At 38.0% G+C, this 19,808-nt stretch overlaps 1 long non-coding RNA gene across 3 annotated transcripts in view; it reads left to right on the top strand.

Annotated features, from left to right (window-relative positions):
* Positions 1 to 5,065: 5,065 nt before the first annotated feature.
* The window catches only part of LOC132342129 (uncharacterized), a 209,629-nt gene continuing 194,886 nt past the window's right edge, over positions 5,066 to 19,808 (top strand). The window contains exon 1 of one of the 3 annotated variants that reach the window (XR_009490844.1): positions 5,066 to 7,066. This is a non-coding gene — a long non-coding RNA (uncharacterized lncRNA). The remainder of the gene's footprint in view (positions 7,067 to 19,808) is intronic. The other 2 variants (XR_003029724.2, XR_009490843.1) reach the window with 2 other exon arrangements.

Here is a 19,808-nt window from a genome sequence, read left to right on the forward strand (position 1 = left end):
GGATTAGGCAGGTACAACCTGGGAAAGTATGAGGTATTATAGGGAATGAAGGCTTTTTCAGTGTAGTTTGGAATATAGTTGGTTATAGGAGATTAACCAAAGGTTAAAGTGGAAAGAATCCTAAACTGTTAGGACTGGCGGTGCCTTTGTTGTTGCTCAGTCCCTAAGTCGTGTCTGACTCTTCACAACCCCATGGGCTGCAGCATGCCAGGCTTCCCTGTCCTTCACTCTCTCCCAGAGTTGGCTCAAACCCATGTCCATTAAGTTGGTGATGCCATCCCAATCATCTCTTTCTCTGTTGCCCCTTCTCCTCCTGCCCTCAATCTTTCCCAGCATTAGGGTCTTTTCATTGAGTCAGCTCTTTGCATCAGGTGGCCAAAGTATTGGAGTTTCAGCTTCAGCATCAGTTCTTCCAGTGAATATTCAGGGTTAATTTCCTTTCCATCAATTAGTCTAGTTCATTCATTTACTGACAAAGAAAGTGAAACCCAGAGAGAATGACTGGATCATCATCCCAGTGGTACTATGACTGGCAGAGCCAGGGTCAGACGTCTGTTCTGTGTTACAGGCCAGAAGTTTTCATATTCCATTAACTTACAGGAGTAGATCAAGGAGAAACTTTATATGTAAGTAACAGTAAACTACTAAAGGGTTTTGAGTAGGGAAGGAAGACCTGACTTTGAATTCCACATCCTTAACCTGCCAGTTGTGTGATTTGGGAGGATTTTACTTAACTGCTTTAAATTCAGTAGGTTCATCTGTAAAATGGGGATAATAAAATGCCTTTGTCATGGGGTTGCTTTGAGAAGTCAATGAGGTGCCTTACATAAAATTGTTGCTAAGTCGTGTCTGACTCTTGCAACCCCATGGACTGTAGCCCACAAGGCTTGTCAGTCCATGTGATTTCCCAGGCAGGAAAGGTTGCCATTTCCTTCTCCAGGGGACCTTTCAGCCCAGGGATCAAACACGAGTTTCCTGCATTGGCAGGTGGATTCTTTACCAGCCAGAAAAGCCCACACAAAGTAACAGTAGTTGCCAAATAAATAAAATCCCCACCCTCCACTTCTTTCTATTTTTCTTTCTTCTTTTTTTTTTCTTGTTTTGTTTTGTTAAACTTTTCTTTCCCTCCCCCCTCTTCTTTTTCTCTCTCTATCAGTTAGAAAGGTGGGGAAAGGCAGACACTGACCAGCCCCATGCCCACCTGCAGTGTGCTCCTATCTAGGATCTGTACCTCCTGGCCTGGAGGTTGCCTTGGAAGCATGCTACGCCCAAGCTCATGACAGATCAGAAGTGCCAGAATGCCCATAACCCTCCTCCCCACCTGCAGACCCCACCCCAGCCCCCACCAGAGAAGCCCTAAAGCAACGGCTGAAGGAATCTGGCTGAAGGAATTCATCAGCTTCTTCCTTGACACACAGATAAGATTCCTCTGAGGTACAGGTTCCATATCATTTCCCAGGGTTTCCCCACAGAACTGACTTCAGTGCTCTCTGGGATAGCACACCCTTCACTGGCTTCCTTCCCTTCCCTGACTCACTTCTTTTTTTAAACTTTTTATTTGTATTGGGACAGAGCTGATTAACAAACAATGTGATAGTTTCAGGTGAACAGTGAAGGAACTCAGGCGTACACATGTATGTATCCATTGTCTCCCAAACTCCTCTCCCATCCAGGCTGTCACATAACACTGAGCAGAGTTGAGTGTGCTATACAGTAGGTCCTCGTGGGTTATCTGTTTTAAATATAGCCGTGTGCACATGTCCATCCCAAACTCCCTAACTCTCCCTTCACCCCAACCTTCCCCCCACCCCTGGCAACCATAAGCCCATTCTCAAAGTCTATGAGTCTGTTTCTGTTTTGTAAGTTCATTTGCATCATTTCCTTTTAGATCCCACACATAAGGGATGTCTTACGATATTTCACCTCTTCTGACTTACTTTACTCAGTATGACATTCTCTAAGTTCATCCATGTTGCTGCAGATGGCATTGTTTCATTCTTTTTAATGGCTGCCCTGACTCACTTCTTCATTCCCCTTTCAACCTTTCAAATAAACTACCGCTAATGACTATTTGAATGCTTTGGGGGGATTCCACACCAAGATGGGATGGGATCTTAAATGGTAGAACTGGGTCCTAGAAGATCAGGGAGAAATGGGAATAAAAGCATAGATTTCCCCTAGTCCAAGGGAAGAAAAAGAACATTTTTCGGGTTAGAACTGGCAGTTTACTGACAGCCAAGCTAGCTCTGTTACCTGTTATCCTATCCTCTCATCATTTCTTAACATTCCAGACCTAAACAACATAATCTCAGAAGTCTCGTTATAATGTCTACTGGGAAATCCTGAATGGCCCAGCATCTGGGTTGACCTTTCTTTCCCAAGGCTGTTGCTCTCTTTGGCTTTTTGATGGTAGAATGAGGAGGTGGAAGCCACTAGTGCTAACATGCACTGTGATTCTGGGAACAAGGGTATTCCCAATATACAGACACCAATAACTGTCATTTTCAGAATTACTGTAGTGGTGCTGGTGATGAAGGCAGCCCAGAGAAGTTGCCTGCTTATCTAGATGACAGTGAGTTTTCTGAAACTGTGGAGATGGGTCTGGGCCAGGAGGAGACTTTTCCCTGATAGTGCATGAGATTTGCCCACAAAAGCAGAGAACTCTACAGCCTATCCCTACCCTTGTACTGAGCAGAGTGCTGCCTTGAGCAGGGCAAGGCTGTGTCTCCAGTTTCACATATCCATCTAATAAATAATCCTTTTTTGTGCTACAAGGCAGAATCCAGGAGAGTCTGTTGTGCGCAAGGAAGAGGAATATCTTTAGCAGACACCCACAGAAATATCTTTTAAAAGTCTAGAGCCCTAGGAGAATGAAACCAACTGGTGCCCAAAATGGCCTTTTAACATTCCAGGGAAACAAAGACCTTCAAGTTTCAGGGGTTATCATGACTAGACTTTTGAGGGGGAAAAAAGTGTAGCTGCTCAGTTATGTCTGACTCTTTGTGACCCCATGGACTGTAGCCCACCAGGCTCCTCTATCCATAAAGATTATTGCTAATATGGCCTGTGTCTAGATGACAATGAAGTCTTTTTCATGCAGTAAATACCTAGACTACACAAATAATGTGAGAAATAGTTTCCTAACACATTGAGGTTTGTAATATGACCTGTGTTTAAAATTTTAAATGGAGGTATAAATATGGGCAAATTGAAGGTAGGTGATTTTTCTGAAAATCAATTGGTTGAGAACAGTTGTTAAAATCAACGTGTGGTGGTGGTTCAGTTGCTAAGTTGTGTCCGACTCTTTGCAACTCCATAGACTGCAGCACGTCTGGCCTCCCTGCCCCTCACCATCTCCTGAAGTTCATTCAAGTTCATGTCCATTGAATCGGTGATGCCATCCAACCATCTCATCCTCTGTCACCCTCTTCTTTTGCCTTCAATCTTTTGAAGAGTCAGCTGTTCACATCAGGTGACCAAAGTATTAGAGATTCAGCTTCAGCATCAGTCCTTCCAATGAATATTCAGTTTGATTTCCCTTAGGATTGACTAGTTTAATCTCCTTGCTGTCCAAGTGACTCTCAAGAGTCTTCTCCAGCACCACAATTCAAAAGCATCAATTCTTTGACACTCAGCCTTCTTTATGGTTCAACTCTCATATCCATACATGACTACTGGAAAGACCATAGCTTTTACTAGACAGACCTTTGTTGGCAAAGTGATGTCTTTGCTTTTTAATACACTATCTAGGTTTGCCATAGCCTTTCTTCCAAGAAGCAAGAGTCTTCTAATTTCATGGCTGCAGTCACCATCCACAGTGATTCTAGAGTCCAAGAAGAGAAAACCCATCACTGCTTCCACTTTTAACCTCTCTCTATTTGCCGTGAAATGATGGAACCAGATGCCATGATCTTAGTTTTTTTAATATTGAGTTTTAAGCCAGCTTTTACACTTTCCTCCTTCACCCTCATCAAGAGGCTATGTAGTTCCTCTTCACTTTCTGCCATTAGAGTGGTATCTGCACATCTGAGGTTGTTCATATTTCTCCCAGCAATCTTGATTCTAGCTTGTAACTCATCCAGCCCAGCATTTAAAATTAGGATATTGGTCAAAAATTGATATTTCTAATCATGGTAACTTTTCTTTCAGTGATGCTTACCACTTCATTATAAAAATCATTTGTTCACAAATGGGGATAGCACTTATCATGTATTGAGTATTTAGGGTGAATAGTACAATAATGTCTATAATTATTAGAAAATTAAATCAATAAAATGGGCTTCCCAGGTGGCTCAGAATCTGCTTGCTAATGCAGGAAAATCCAGTTCAATCCCTGGGTCAGGAAGATCTACTGGATGAGGAAATGGCAATGCACTCCAATATTCTTGCCTGGAAAATTCCATGGACCTAGCAGGCTGTAGTTCGTAGGGCCACAAAGAGTTGGACATAACTGACCATGCATGCATGTAAATCAATAGAAATTATCTATAAAGATTTCCAGTATCTTTATTTCTTATTCCACTCTTAAAACAACATTCTAAACCATAGTGCTCTTTCTAAAAATACTTGACAAAAAGAAAAGAAAAGCATTCATTTGTTCATTTTGGAAGTTTAATTTTCTTTATAGAGAATTGTCACAGTTCCTTATGTTATAAAAAGTCAGGAAAATGTAGTTAAATATCACTGAAAGTGGACAAAATAGCTTTTTAAATGTGTTTTTAAAATTTTAAATTATTGTAGGTTGCTTAAATATTAATTGTATGCAAGCAAGTGGTTAGACACTTTAAATATTTACCAATTTATTTTGGGTACTTTATTTAGACAGAGAAATATTATTTTATAATTTCTGAAAATATTAACCAATTAATTTAAGATAATTTTATGAGATTTGAAAAATAAACAAAAATACTAAAATATAAACTATTATTCATAAACAAGTATAAGAAAAATGATTCTCTAACCAAATACTTTCTGAAGAAATGACTTGAAATTAATTGTAGCCTCAAAAATTGAAAAACAGTCTCATGATATGCAGAAGTCACATATTTTTTAAGACAGTGACTGGAAAGGTTTTTGTTTTCAACTAATTTGTGATTTTAACCAATTTGTTTTAGTGCAAGTCTTTTGGAGAAAGTTTAGTCATAAAGTCTATACAGGGAAGTCACTCATTTTACCAGATGTTGATACAAGGTCAAGTGACTTTCATGTATTTATGATTTCCAAAGTGACTAGTGAAATGTAGACATAAAGACCTTGGATGTGATGATGCGAGTCTTAATTCCCTTATCTGATGTGTTAGGCTTCTGGATGTCCCTGTATCATGTGATTACTTGCTTGTTGGGCAAAGAGGACATCCATGTATGGAGAGATGTTCCTTGATCACAATTTCATCACAATTTCCTGCAGTGGTCCAATCAGGCCTGAATGGGTGATGCAGAGGAAACTGTCTTACATGCTTTATATAAAAGATTTTGATGCTGTGGTCTGTGGATTGTTTCCTGAAGGAGAATAATAAGGTCAACCACAATAAAGCACTCAGGTGAACAAAATAGGGTCTGCACAAGCTGCAGAACAGATATGGGTGTGTCAAAAACTGAACAGATATGGGTGTGTCAAATACTATCGTATTATTTATATTCCAGATTCCGTTGGTGGAGACAGAGATGTAGAGATGTTGTTGCTCAATTGCTAAGTTATGTCTGACTCTTTGCCACTCTATAGACTACAGCATGCCAGACTCCTCTGTCTTCCATTATCTCCTGGGGTTTGTGCAAATTCATGTCCACTGAGTCAGTGATGCTATCTAACCGTCTTATCCTTTGTTTCTCCCTTTTCCTTTTGCCTTCAATCTTTCCCAGCATCAAAGTCTTTTCCAATGAACTGGCTCTTCACATCAGGTGACTAAAGTATTAAAGCTTCAGCTTCAGCCACAATCCTTCCAATGAATATTCAGGATGTAAGGATACTTAACTTGAAAAGTGTGAGAGACAGAGGCAGAGAGAAAGAGAGTGAGACTTGAGAAATCTTTATAGACTATTTTATTTAGTTCTCTCAGGCTCAATAACAGCAAAACTAGAAAGGACACTTGGGCAAATTCTGAGTCATAAAAATACTTGTGGCTGTACATTTCATATTACTAAATTAGAGCCTATTAGAGGTTTTATGACTAGTTCTTGGCAAAAAGATCAGAGAATGTCCTTTCATCTGCCAGTGCTAACTGAAAAGGCAGTAGATTTTTATAAGCAAAGGCAGCGGGCTGAGCATGTAAATTTCCTGAAGGGTGCCTTTGACATTTGCAAGTAAAACTCTGTTAGAAGCCTAGATGTGTCCAGTGAAAAACAATATGTGAGCTGTGAAACTGCAAAACAATGTTGTGGATCATTTGGTCAAGTCATTTCTTGATCCAGTCTCCATCAGTACTGCTATAATATTTACAAGATTACTCTATTGGGTGTTTTCTTTATTTTCTCTTCTTTGGATTGCTCATGAATTAAGATTTCCATAAAATAAAACTTTTGGTGATAGGAATGTAGTCATCATGGTTTTTATATTTATTACATTTTCTACTTAAAAAAATAACTTATGAGGGTAATGAATGCTTGATGTAGTAGTCAAGCAAATACAAGTGAATAGACCACTGTCTCCTTTGCCAGTCCTCTGCCAAATTTAACAGTATCTTTCCACGCCTTTCTTTATGTCCATAAAATGTATTACTTTGTAAAACTGGTGTGACATTCTTCTCATCCCTGTATACACTCCTTTTTGCAGTATGACTTTGTGGCTCCTCTCATTAAGAAGTCAAGTCCACTTCTTCACCCTTGAAGCTGGACTTGCCAGGAGTGAGTTCCCTTGATCATTGGGGCACGACTGACAAGACACTGGGAGATCAAAGGACAGAAATCTTTTGCCTTTGGGAATTTTCTGAGCACCACATGAGTTTTGTCACATGTATAGTTATGCATAGAGCTCCTCAAAACTATGAAACAAGAACAGTACATAGAGAAAGGATTTATGAAAAAAAAAAAGAAGAAGAAAAAATGGATTTCTGAAGTCTTTGCTTAACGAGGTGGGTGTTTTATCATGTTGTGTGATCTTAGGGAATTTATATGCAGTATAATCTCTTAAATTTCTTTATCTCTTTGTGCAAATATATGCTTTACTTTTCAAACTGAAGTAGAGTTGATTTGCAAAGTTTTGTTAATTTCTGCTGTAGAGCAACATGATTCAGTTATACACATATATACATTATTTTCTATATTCTTTTCCATATGGTTTATCACCAGGTGTTGAATATGGTTCCTGTGCTATACAGTAGGACCTTGTTGTTAATTCTATATGTAATAGTTTGCATCTCCTAACCCCAAATTCCCAGTCTGTCCCTCCCCGCTCGGCAACCCCAAGTGTGCTCTCTGTGTCTGTGAGTCTGCTTCTGTTTTGTAGGTAACTTCATTTTTGTCATATTCCACATAGAAGTGATAGCATATGATATTTGGCTTTCTCTTTCTGACTTGCTTTTCTGTATATGATAATCTCTAGTTGCATCCATGTTGTTGAAAATGGCATTATTTTATTCTTTTTTATGGCTGAGTAGTACGCTATAAACATGTACCAAATCTCTTGATCATCCCTCTGTCAGTCAGTGGACATTTAGGTTATTTCTATGTCTTGGGTATTGTGAATAGTGTTGCTATGAATATAGGGGGACATGTATCTTTTCAATTGTGGTTTTGTCTGAATAGATGCCCAGGAGTGGGATTGCTGGGTCACGTGTAACTCTATTTTTAGTTTTTTGAGGAATTTCCATATTGTTTTCCATAGTGGCTACAGCAGCTTATATTCCCACCAATAGTGCAGGATGGTTCTCTTTTCTCCACACCCTCTCTACCATTTGTTATCTATAGACTTTTTACTCATGGCCATTCTGAGTGGTGTCAGGTGGTACCTCATTGTAGTTTTGATTTGCATTTCTTTAATAATTAGCAATGTTGGGCATCTTTTCATATGGCTGTTGGTCATCTGTATGTATTCTCTGGAGGAATCTCTATTTAGTTCTTCCCTCCATTTTCAATTCAGTTTTCTGTTTTTTGCTGTTGAGTTGTTTGAGCTGTTTGTATATTTTGGAAATTAAACCCTTGTCAGTCGCATCATTTGCATAAGTTTTCTTCCATTTCAGTAGGCTGTCTTTTCATTTTGTTTTCCTTTGCTGTGAAAAATCTTATAAGTCTGATTAGGTCTCATTTGTTTATTTTTGCTTTTATTTCTATTGCTTTGGGTGACTGACCTAAGAAAACATTGGTACAGTTTATGTCAGAGACTGTTTGCCTATGCTCTCTCCTATTATGTCTAATGTTTAAGTCTTTTGTGCTTTACCTTTTAAAAAGTTGTCATGCTTTTACTTTTAAGAGCGCAAACATATGAGAATACATGACCCTCTTTTATTAAAAATGATTTTAATCCTTTTACTCTAGCTGAAAAGACAAAGGCATTATAGCTGTCATCTCTCACCTTTCTATACTCTGTTCTCAGTCTCATTTTCTCCTCCCAAGTTCCTGACATTCCCATAGTTGCTCAGTCTTCTGTTCTGTAGGGATAATGTAGGAGAGTGTTCTACTAAGTTAATTTATACTACTGTGATAGGAATTTATAGGATTATCTTTCTGATGTGGGTAACCTGAAGAGAGACTAGTCAGAGTTTATTACAAAAGCTTGAATTGATAATGGTGGAATTTTAGGCCAGAAATATCTGAAAGTTGAAAGTTTACATACAACCTCTTCCATCTCAACCAGTGTATCTCTAATACATTCTCAGAAATATACCTTCTCAGGAGCAGGTATTTACTGCTTTTCTTTACCTCAGGATTCAACCGGATATAACCAGAGATAGAATACTTTTCCATCTTATCAACAGAGGTGATACAAGAATAGAAAGAATCATAATAGGATATTCATGATTAGGGTCAGGATATTGATTACCAAACATAGTCAAAAGATTTTTTTTTGTAAGTGGCAAGAGAGAGAAAGAACCATGTGACTCAGCTAAAACTATGTACTATACAAATCTCTTCATATACTGAAGCTTCCTTGGTGACTTAGATAGTAAAGAATCTTTCTGCAATGCAGGAGACCCAGGTTCCATCCTTGGGTTGGGAAGATCCCCTGGAGAAGGGAATGGCTACCCACTCCCTTATTCTTGCCTGGAGAATCCCATGATTCTCCTCTCCCATTACAGAGGAGCTTGGAGAGCTACAGTCCATGGGGGTCTGCAAAGAATTGGACATAACTGAGTGACTAACACTTTCACTGAAGCATTGGGACTAATCAGGTCATTTTTTAAGATGTATGAAAAATTACAAGTGTCAACTCCTCATAATCTGTTCCTATCCTTTCTGGAAACTTATACCATCAACTTTCCTTTTCTCTTTTTCTTCAACTTTTCCTTCTCTACATCTTTTTTCTACTACTATGCTTTTTCTCTCTGAGCAGTTCTTTCAGTAACCTCTTTAATAATTCTTTCTTCACCCCCAGGTCATGAATATACATGGAATCAATGAAATATGTTGTGTGAAATAAAGATCATTTCACATTTTTCATATAGATGTTTAATTGCTCCAACATCATTTATTGAAAACAATATATTAATACTTTTCCCTACTTGTTATGAATCTAATGTCCATATAAGCATCTCTTAGTCTTATAATTCTTCTCTACTTGTTAGCTGTCTGATACCATCAGGGAGATTTACTTGGGGGTTGTCATTAATGTTCTCAAATTAAATAGCTCTTTTTTAAATTTGCTACTTAAAAAAATAGTCCCCAGTCTCTGCTGAAATTTTTGATAGTATCTATTCAGTTCAGTTCAGTCGCTTAGTCGTGTCTGACTCTTTGCGACCCCATGTATCGCAGCACACCAGGCCTCCCTGTCCATCACCAACTCCCGGAGTTCACTCAGACTCACGTCCATCGAGTCAGTGATGCCATCCAGCCATCTCATCCTCTGTCTCCCTGAAAATAACAAGCAGAATTATTCTAAAGTTGTGTTTGGCAACCATATTTAGAAGCATATTTAGAAGCATTATTTCTGTTGTTTCTCACCTGTGTTATCTCGTCTCCCCACACGTATGATTAATTTTTATTATCTGCTAGACTTTGACAAATTTCCTGTTTGAGGTCTAGGATAGTGTCGTCATTCTCAAGAGAGGTTTGTTTCTGTTAGGTTCCTGAGAAATTTGAAACCTGGCGTCACTGAAATCCAATATCAGGTGTTGATCTGATCTGAATCTGGGTTGGTTGCTGTATAAGGACCATTCTGCCCCTACTTCACCCTTACTCCTGAGGCATCCTGCCCAATCAGCGAGTTTGTAGGAACCATGCCCTTGGTGAGCCCTGTGCTCTTTCCAGAGAAATGGCGTTCTTCCACAACAACAACTTAAAAAAAAAAAAAAGTAAACCTTAATGTGAAAATCCCAAATATAAAATAGATAAAAGCAACAGTGCTCTGGTTGAAACTAGACAGTAGGGCCTGGGACATGAAATTACATCTTCTTAGTCTTATCATGTCTCCTAAGGTGGTTCCCAAAGTACCTCCAATGAATTCATCTCTTTTAAATATCTTTTTAAAAACCATCGAATTTTAGGGGGGGAAAAAAAGCACTTCAATCTATTTTTATAAAGCTGGGTGTGGTTGGCTCAAGAAAAGGCCTAAGCCATGCATACAAGCCCCTTACATCTAATTGGTTTTATTTACACCTGTAGTCTCAGGCTGCACCCTTAAACTCAGGCTTTTATGAATAAAATTTGAGCCAAAAGTAACAAGAGACACTGAAGGTACAGTTGGCTCAGTACAAACCAGAAGTAGTCAAATAACGCTAAACCTCATGTCCTTTATAGATGGACAGAATATTTCAGTTTTTATTTATCCATTTATGAAATACTTTTGAAGTACTTACAGTGTAGACTTTGAAGATACCATGATTAAAAAAGAAAAGTGTGCGATGTGTTTCTGATCTTCTAGGCTTCTACTTAACTATGTATGAAGGTTGGTTTTTTTTTGTATTATGCTTTAATGTTATGTGCAAACACCAGTCTCTCAGTAAGTCTATATTTTTATCTCTTCAGTAACACCTACACTTAAATTTCCCCTTTTTCCACTTTTTAAAAATCCAGATTCTTTATTTATTCACCTCTCTTATCAATGATACCACTTCCTTTGAAACCCCCTCGGACAGAAGCACTATCATAGTATCTAGAATCTCGGACAGATTCTATCATAGTGTCTTCTTTTGGGCCTGGGAAACCGTCTGCTTTCTTTGCTCACTCACAAATTCTTCTTGACTGTGCCCTTAGTTCAAAAGCCTTTACTCCACTGAAAGCCACGCCATCTATTGTACCACTCTTTTTACCATAAAATGCATGCAACAAGCAATTTCATGCACCATGTAATTTAAATAATATATTATGACTTGAAACTGAGTTTTCCCACTTTTATCACCACTTGTTATTGGCCCAGCTCAAGGTTGGGCTTTCCCTGGGGCTCAGTGGTAAAGAATCCACCTGCAATGCATGAGACATGGAGACACGGGTTTGATCCTTGGGTGGAGAAGACCTCCTGGAGAAGGGAAAGGCTACCCTCTCCAGCATTCTTGCCTGGAGAATTCCATGGATATGAAGAGCTTAGCAGGCTATAGTCCACGGGGTCACAAAGAGTTGGACACAGCTGAGCAACTAACACTCACTATAGTTAATAATGTTGTGTTAACTTCAGGTGTACAGCAAAGTGATTCAGTTATACATGTATCTACTCTTTTTCTAATTCTTTCTCCATTTAAGTTATTATAGAATATTGAACAGAGTTTCCTGTGCTATACAGTAGGTTTTTGTTGGATATCTATTTCAAATATAGCAGAGTGTATCATTTCAATCCCCAAATCCCAATCTATTTCCTGTACTCCCCCCAACCACCACCAATGTGAGTGTGTTTTGTAAATAAGTTCATGTGTATCATTTTAGTTCCTTTATTCTTTCTCAGCAGCTTCTGTTCCTATTCCCGTTAGAGACTACCCGGAAGTTTTCACTCTACACAAAGCCTCAGCAAATGACCCAGGTTCCTATTTCACTGAGAAAAGAAACACTATCAAGTAAAAATGTTCTTGGTTCAAACCTGGATCTTCACCTACCTTTTTCTTTTCCTGAAATGGAATAAAAATTTCTTCTGAATCACTAAGGTGATTCTTCTACATATATTTTTGATCCATTTCCTCCTGCATCCTTAGAGTTTTTCTTTTATCAGTAAGCTTCATTCTTGCATCTCTATTTATTTCCCTCTCTTTACGTAAGTTCCAAATACTCAACCCACAAAGATGTTTGTTATTTCCCCTTTCTGAAAAACTCTGTACCACCCAACTTTCTCCTCCTCTTCACTACTATTCTCTTTCCTACCCAGTTGATTAAAATAAGCCTTACTTGCCTCTTCTGCTCCTTTACCTTTCATACATTTTTACCCACTCAAATTTGACTTCTGCCTCTTTTGATCCAACCTTCTCAAAGGTCAACAGTGAAAAATCCTATTTCCCAAATCCAATGCCGTTTTTTTTTGCTTTCCTCATTCTTTGAATCTGGTTATGGTATTTAACAATATTGACCACTTCTTCTTTCTTGAAAGTCTGTTCTCCTTCAGCTTTAAGATAGATTCTGTTTCCTTTTATTCTCTTCCTGTCTCCTTGATCCACTCTCTCAACCTTCTCTTTCCACCTCTCGATTGTTGTTTATCAGAATTCCAACTTTGTTCTCTTCTTGCTCTTCACTCTTTCATGGAGTGTTTCCAAACATTCTCTTTTCAGCTCTCCCCTATATGCCTTAGAGCAGCAGTCCCCAGCCTCCAGGATCTTTATGATCGTAGGTAGAACTAAGGTAATAATAATAGAAATAAAGTGTACAATAAATGTAATGCACTTGAATCATCCTGAAACCATCTCCTACCCTGCTTCAGCCCATGGAAAAATTGTCTTCCACAAAACTAGTCATTGGTGCCAAAAAGGTTGGGGACTACTGCCTTAAAGCCTGTCTCGCCTTCTTTTGAGCTACAGCTCACCTCTAATGGCATACTGGAAATCTCTGTCCATTGTCTTACTCCTGCAGATATACCTCTACTCTCACTGGAACTCTTCTAAACTCTCCTCCATTCTTACACCCCAAAGAAACCTTAAAAGTCCTGTTTCTCATCTTACACTCTTTCTCTGTTTCTAGTCTCCTCATTACCTCCATTATCTAAGTTGAAAACCCTGGAATCACCCTCACTCCTCTTCTTTCCTCATTCCATTAAGTCAATAGGTCAGATCATCTCCATTTTGTCTTCGAAGCATTTTTTCTTTTTTTAATCAGATGTGACTTTCTACTTCCCCTTTGGACCCTCTTCATCAAGGCACCCCTGACTCTTTAACTTACCTGTAGGGTAGCCTTGATGAGTCCTGGCTTTCTTCACTCTAGAACTCTCTTACTCCTTCCTTCTCTCAAGTTGTATTTTTATACTATCTGACCCAAATAACACTCAGTTACTGGATTCTTCAAGGAGTTTATAACTACATAAAAAGTTATTCCCTTCTACTAATTAAATGAGCTATTAGTGTGCACATGACACTTGCATATCAGAATCTCTGAAATTAGTGTAGGGTTCATTAAGGATGCTTTAGTGTCTATAAGATGGACTTCCCTGGTGGCTCAGATGGTAAAGCGTCTGCCTACAGTGTGGGAGATCCGGGTTCAATCCCTGGGTTGGGAAGATCTCCTGGAGAAGGAAATGGCAACCCACTCCAGTACTCTTGCCTGGAAAATCCCATGGACGGAGGAGCCTGGTAGTCTGCAGTCCATGGGGTCACAAAGAGCTGGACATGACTGAGTGAATTCACTTTCACTTTCTTTCAGGGTCTATAAGATATAAAATGAGGATGCTTTAATATGAATCAATGAAACTCTGAAGTCATATTTACTTCTTATTGTGACTATTTATCAGTACTCTCTTCCATCAGAATTTTCCCAGTCATTTATTATAGGAGTGGGGGAAAAGCAAGGGAACCCTGCCCACCACAAACTAGACAATCAAGAGCTAACTCTTTTGAATTGTTTCTGTTAGAAAGTCTTTAAAATATTTGTTCTCTTCTCCATGGTTTGGAGACTTTTAAATTTGTATCCTTGCTCAAGAAAGCCTTAGAAAGTAAGGTATATGAATCAAAAAGATGAAACTTAGTTTTCCTATTTGTTAGAAGTTCTGATTGAACCACAGTATTGAGAAGAGGGTGCAATACATAAATCAAAGGACTTGAGATTTTAAGCAGAGGCTAATTATATGTAGATTCATTTGTGTTAATGACTGAAAGTTGACAGTTGGGATTCTAGTTTTTTTACTTTAACATAGTTTTCATAGATAAAGCAAAGCTCTGGTGGTGCTGAATTTTTCTAAAAGTCTACTTCTGATGTAAAAAAAAAAAACCCTGAATACTTAATAATACATGAATTAAGTATGGAATCTGAATAAAATTCAGTGTTCATTTTTTTTTACTCTGAATTATCTATTCTCATGTAACAGCATTCTACACAATTGCATCAACTTAGATCACAATAAACTTAGGGAAAAGAAAATAATGAAAGGATTTTATTTTGAATGAGATTTCATATCTAGATCTGGAACTATCAACTCAGTTATATCTGTTTATTGTGTGTGTGTGTTATAAGGTATGTACAGCTTCCCAGGTGGCTCTAGTGATAAAGAATCTGCCTGCCAGTGCAAGAGGCACAGGCAGGAGACTCAGGTTCAATACCTGGGTCGGGAAGATCCCCTGAAGGAGGAAATGGCAACCCACTCCAGTATTCTTGTCTGAAAAATCCCATGGACAGAGGAGCCTGCCAGGCTACAGTCCATGGAGTCGCAAAAAGTCTGACACAATTGAGTGTGCACATACCCACCCCCCTCCCCCCAACAACACACACCTCAGATTCATGAATGTGGAAGTCATTTGAAATGAATTTTTAAATACAAGTAAGTATTTTCACAGTGCTTTGAAATTTTGAACTGGCCGTGTAGGACTATAAAGCAAACAAATGATGTCTTCTCTAAAATATATGTTTGACATTAGGAAAGAAGTAATTTCTGGACATTCCATGCACTACCACCAGTGTGTTGAGCTCAAAATCAGGTTATTTAGTTTCTCTTCTATTAAATGTCATGATGAAATTGTGGTGCAGCATTGACCTTACAAAAGGTTTAAATACAATTCCTGTGGTAAAATTAAATAAACCTCTCTTGTTTCAAATGGGTTTCAGAATGTACACTAGCCAGTTTTAAGATCCAGTGACTAATACTTATTAATTTGTGTCTTCCAGTGACAATGTTAGTCATTGTGTCTTTGATTGTGTCAAGATACATAAAGCAGCTGTAGAATTTTTTAAAAACCAAATGTGGCAATGTTTTCATTCTGTGGCAATATAGTTTGTGAGACAAAGATTTTCGTAATTTCATATTTTGTATGATTCATCTAATTTTTCAGAAGACTGAACCCAGTGCAAATAGCAAATCATTTTCTGCTGTTTAAGCTTTTTTTTAAATTAGATAATGGAGCTGAATTGGTTTTTTGTCAATTGTATTTGAGATGGCAGCCACTTTAGAAAATGACTCAATTATACGAGACAATTTCAATTTCATGTGATTCACTGAAGACAAAATTGTCTAAAGATATTTCACTCAAGTATTCTGACAGTGGTATGATAGTATATGAGTTTTAGAAATTAACACAAACTAAAAAAGGCTGATAAGGGCAGTAATATTTGAAATGGAATTGAAAATTGTTCTTTTATGAAAGTAATATGTTGTACAAACGTATTTAATACATATGTTTGTCATAGGTTACCTCTTGGAAGGAGGGTGACTACTTTGGCTGAACTGTGACAGTATGCTAGCCCTAGAAAATAGCTTGAACCAGAAAATATATAATGAGATAATATTTTTATGGGCTGATATAATTATTTTAGTGAACCTTTAAGACTTAATTAAACTTATAAAAATCTTTTCATATATTCTTAAGAAGTGAAAGTTAAAGATTGGCCAAAGTATATAACCCTCTAATTAAAAAGAAATGCATTCTTTTGTGGCCATTGTTAAACATAAATATTGTTTCTCTGAGTTCATTTTTGAAATGCTTTTTTGTGGTTTTCAGAAGAATTCTTGAGGATCATTACTTTTCCTTCCCAATCCTTCAAGTTTGAATAATTTAATCTCCAGCTAGGGAAAATTTATTTATTAAAACTGAAATAGGGATTAAGAAATTTAGTCACAACCAATGAGTCTTTTGATGGAGAAAAATCTGAAGGGAAATTCACCATTAATTTTTAGACTAGTCAAGTCATAACTCTTATACCCATGGGAATTCCATTCTTGCCCTTAAGGACTTTTTACCCATCCGATAACATGTCTTCATTTAACATTGTTAGTCTGGATTGGGTTCTTCTTAAATGCCACTCCAATTTTAGTCTATCTAAATGAACGACTGGCTCTATATCCTTTTTGTTACCATAAAGAACATTTATTCCTTCTCTTTCTGAAAATCTTCATGAACTGGAAGCAGGTTTTCATTTTTTCACATCCTTACTGTGCTCCACACTCAAAGTGATATTATTTGAGTCCACAGGGTTTGAAAGCTGAACGGCCAACCTAGTATTTTAGAACATTCCTGAGATACTTTGCTCAGGAAAGTGGAACAAAGGGAGGTGGATTTCTGCTTCCTTGAATGGAATTGGTACTCACAGTGTTTCTAAAAAGCAAAAATACTTTGAGTTGAAATTAAATGGTGTTTTCATGGTTATTTATCTAGATGCTGAACTGCACAAACCTAAAATGTCAATCACCCAGGATGAAAACTTTATTGTTTATTATTTTGTATTTTATGGACTTTTGAAAAATTAATTTTTAAAATTGAGGTTTGGCTGGTGTAACAATATTGTACAATATTGTATTAATTACAGGTATATAGTATAGTGAATCACAATTTTTAAAGGTTATACTCCATTTATAGTTATTATATAATATTAGCTATATTCCTTTAGGGATGCTTTAAATCAAAGAATTTGGAATTCTTAAAGAACACCAAAAGTTGAGTCCTTTTGGAAATTTTCCTGATGTTTGGAAGAAACTAGCTATCTTTCTTAAATTGGAGAATGTTTTTCGGTTGCCTGGAGGGCTTTACCTATGCTATCCCCTTGATGTAGAATGATGCTACCTTTCACCTCCATCACCCAATTAATTTTTTGACACTTAAGATTCAGCTTATATATTGCTACCTTGAGGTTGCTAACTCATGACCCCTCAGCCTAAGTCCTGATTCTTGTTATATGCTCTTGTAGATCTTTGCAAACATTACTTGAGGCCCTTACCACAAGTAGTACTTGGCCATTTCTTTTGTATAAGTGATTAGTTTTAATGTCTTCCCCAATAAACTCTAAAGTTCTATCTGATTTGCTAATTCCACCCAGTTCCAACTGCCTAGTAGAGTACTTTGTATATATTGCAGATGCTCAATGCATATTTGTGACTAAAATGTAAGAACAAATATAGGGATGAAATACTTTCCCTCAAAATTAATGTGTGCTTTCCTGATTGTAAATTATGCATTTCTAATGGCTAATTTTCTCCAGATCTCTCTATACTCCAGCATCAATTTGTTCTAATCCATGAAAACCACACTTCAGGTGTTTCAATGACCTACTCGCTGCCAAATTTAGTATAGCTTATATATTATTTTAATCTCTTAAACTCCAATATAGTTTTGCATATGTTGAACTCCCAGCAACATATTGTTTTTAAAATGTAGATGCCTTCTTTTAAAATTGAAATATAGCTGATTAACAATATTGTGTTAGTTTCAGGTGGACAGCAAAGTATCAACATAATTTTTAACACTGGCCTCTGTTGCATGACTGTCTGCACTTCTCCTTTTCTGGTGATTCTTATCTACTCATATTAGAAGCTATCTTAGGTTAGATTTTTCATTCTAAGTAAGGGATTGGGGAAAATAGGATAGAGAGAGGGGAAGTAGTCAAGCAAGGGTAAAATTTTAGGCAAAGTACCCTAGAGAGTAGCTTAGTCTTATCCCAAGGGAAACTCTGGGGTCTGAGTTATGTAAGAGAGTTGTTCTTTCATTGCTCCTGCACTGGGCAGTCATGGGCTAACAGTGGTTGCTTCCCCAGGACTTTGGCTTTCTATCCTTACAGGAAAAACAGCTCTAGTAGCTAGAGGACTGAGGGGAATCTCATATATGGGCTCTAGAAGAAAGAGAACACAAAGCTGGTAAGGCTGCATAGAAACACAAGAAAAGACTGAAAGGAATCTGGGAAGAGCACCAACAGTATCTGTTATGGAGACTCAACCAGAAGCATCATCCCTATCAACGCGAACTATTTCTGTGCTCAATTGTGTATTCTGTAATTTTGGATCCATCTGTTCAGGGCTTCCCTGGTGGTTCAGTGGTAGAGAATCCGCCTGCCAATGCAGGAAATCCAGGTTTGATCCCTGGGTTGGGAAGGTTCCCTAGAGAAGGAAATGGTAACTCACTCCAGTATTCTTCTCTGGGAAATCCCATGGACAGAGGAGCCTGGTGGGCTTCAGTCCATGGGGTTGCAAAGAGTCAGATACAACTTAGCAACTAAACAAAAACAACCATCTGTTCAAAAAAGACATGCAAATCTACTTATCCTTCCCTGAACATTACCAGGCGGCTGTGCAGCACTGGAGTGGTGAGCGGCAGAGAGAAGATACCCTACGTCCAAGGTCAGTAGCAGCAGCCACGAGGAGATACCCCACGTCCAAGGTTATGTTAGGTCCATGAATCAAGGCAAATTGGAAGTGGCCAAACAGGAGATGACAAGAGAAAACGTCGACATTTTAGCAATCAGTGAACTGAAATGGACTGGAATGGGTGAATTTAACTCAGATGACCATTATATCTACTACTGTGGGCAAGAATCCGTTAGAAGAAATGGAGTAGCCATTATAGTCAACAAAAAAGTCCAAAATGCAGTACCAGGATGCAGTCTCAAAAGGGACAGAATGATCTCTGTTCGTTTCGAAGGCAAACCATTCAATATCACGGTAATCCAAGTCTATGCCCCAACCAATAATGCTGAAGAAGCTGAAGTTCAATGCTTCTATGAAGACCTACAGTACCTTTTAGAACTAACACCCAAAAAAGATGTCCTTTTTATTATAGGAGACTGGAATGCAAAAAGGAAGTCAAGAAACACCTGGAGTAACAGGCAAATTTGGCCTTGGAATACAGAATGAAGCAGGGCAAAGGCTAACAAGAGCTTGCCAAGAGAACACACTGGTCATAGCCAACACCCTCTTCCAACAACACAAGAAAAGACTCTACACATGAACATCACCAGATCGCCAAGACCGAAATAGATTGATTATATCCTTTGCAGCCAAAGATGGAGAAGCTCTATACAGTTAGCAAAAACAAGACTGCGAGCTGACTGTGGCTCAGATCATGAACTCGTGATTGCCAAATTCAGACTTAAATTGAAGAAAGTAGGGAAAACCACTAGACCATTCAAGTATGACCTAAATCAAATCCCTTACAATTATACAGTGGGAGTGAGAAATAGATTTAAGCGACAAGATCTGATAGACAGAGTGCCTGATGAACTATGGACGGAGGTTCGTGACATAGTACAGGAGACAGGGATCAAGACCATCCCCAAGAAAAAGAAATGCAAAGAAGTAAAATGGCTATCTGAGGAGGCCTTACAAATAGCTGTGAAAAGAAA

This window comes from Bos taurus, chromosome 16, assembly GCF_002263795.3.
Source record: "Bos taurus isolate L1 Dominette 01449 registration number 42190680 breed Hereford chromosome 16, ARS-UCD2.0, whole genome shotgun sequence".
Lineage (NCBI taxonomy): Eukaryota > Metazoa > Chordata > Mammalia > Artiodactyla > Bovidae > Bos > Bos taurus.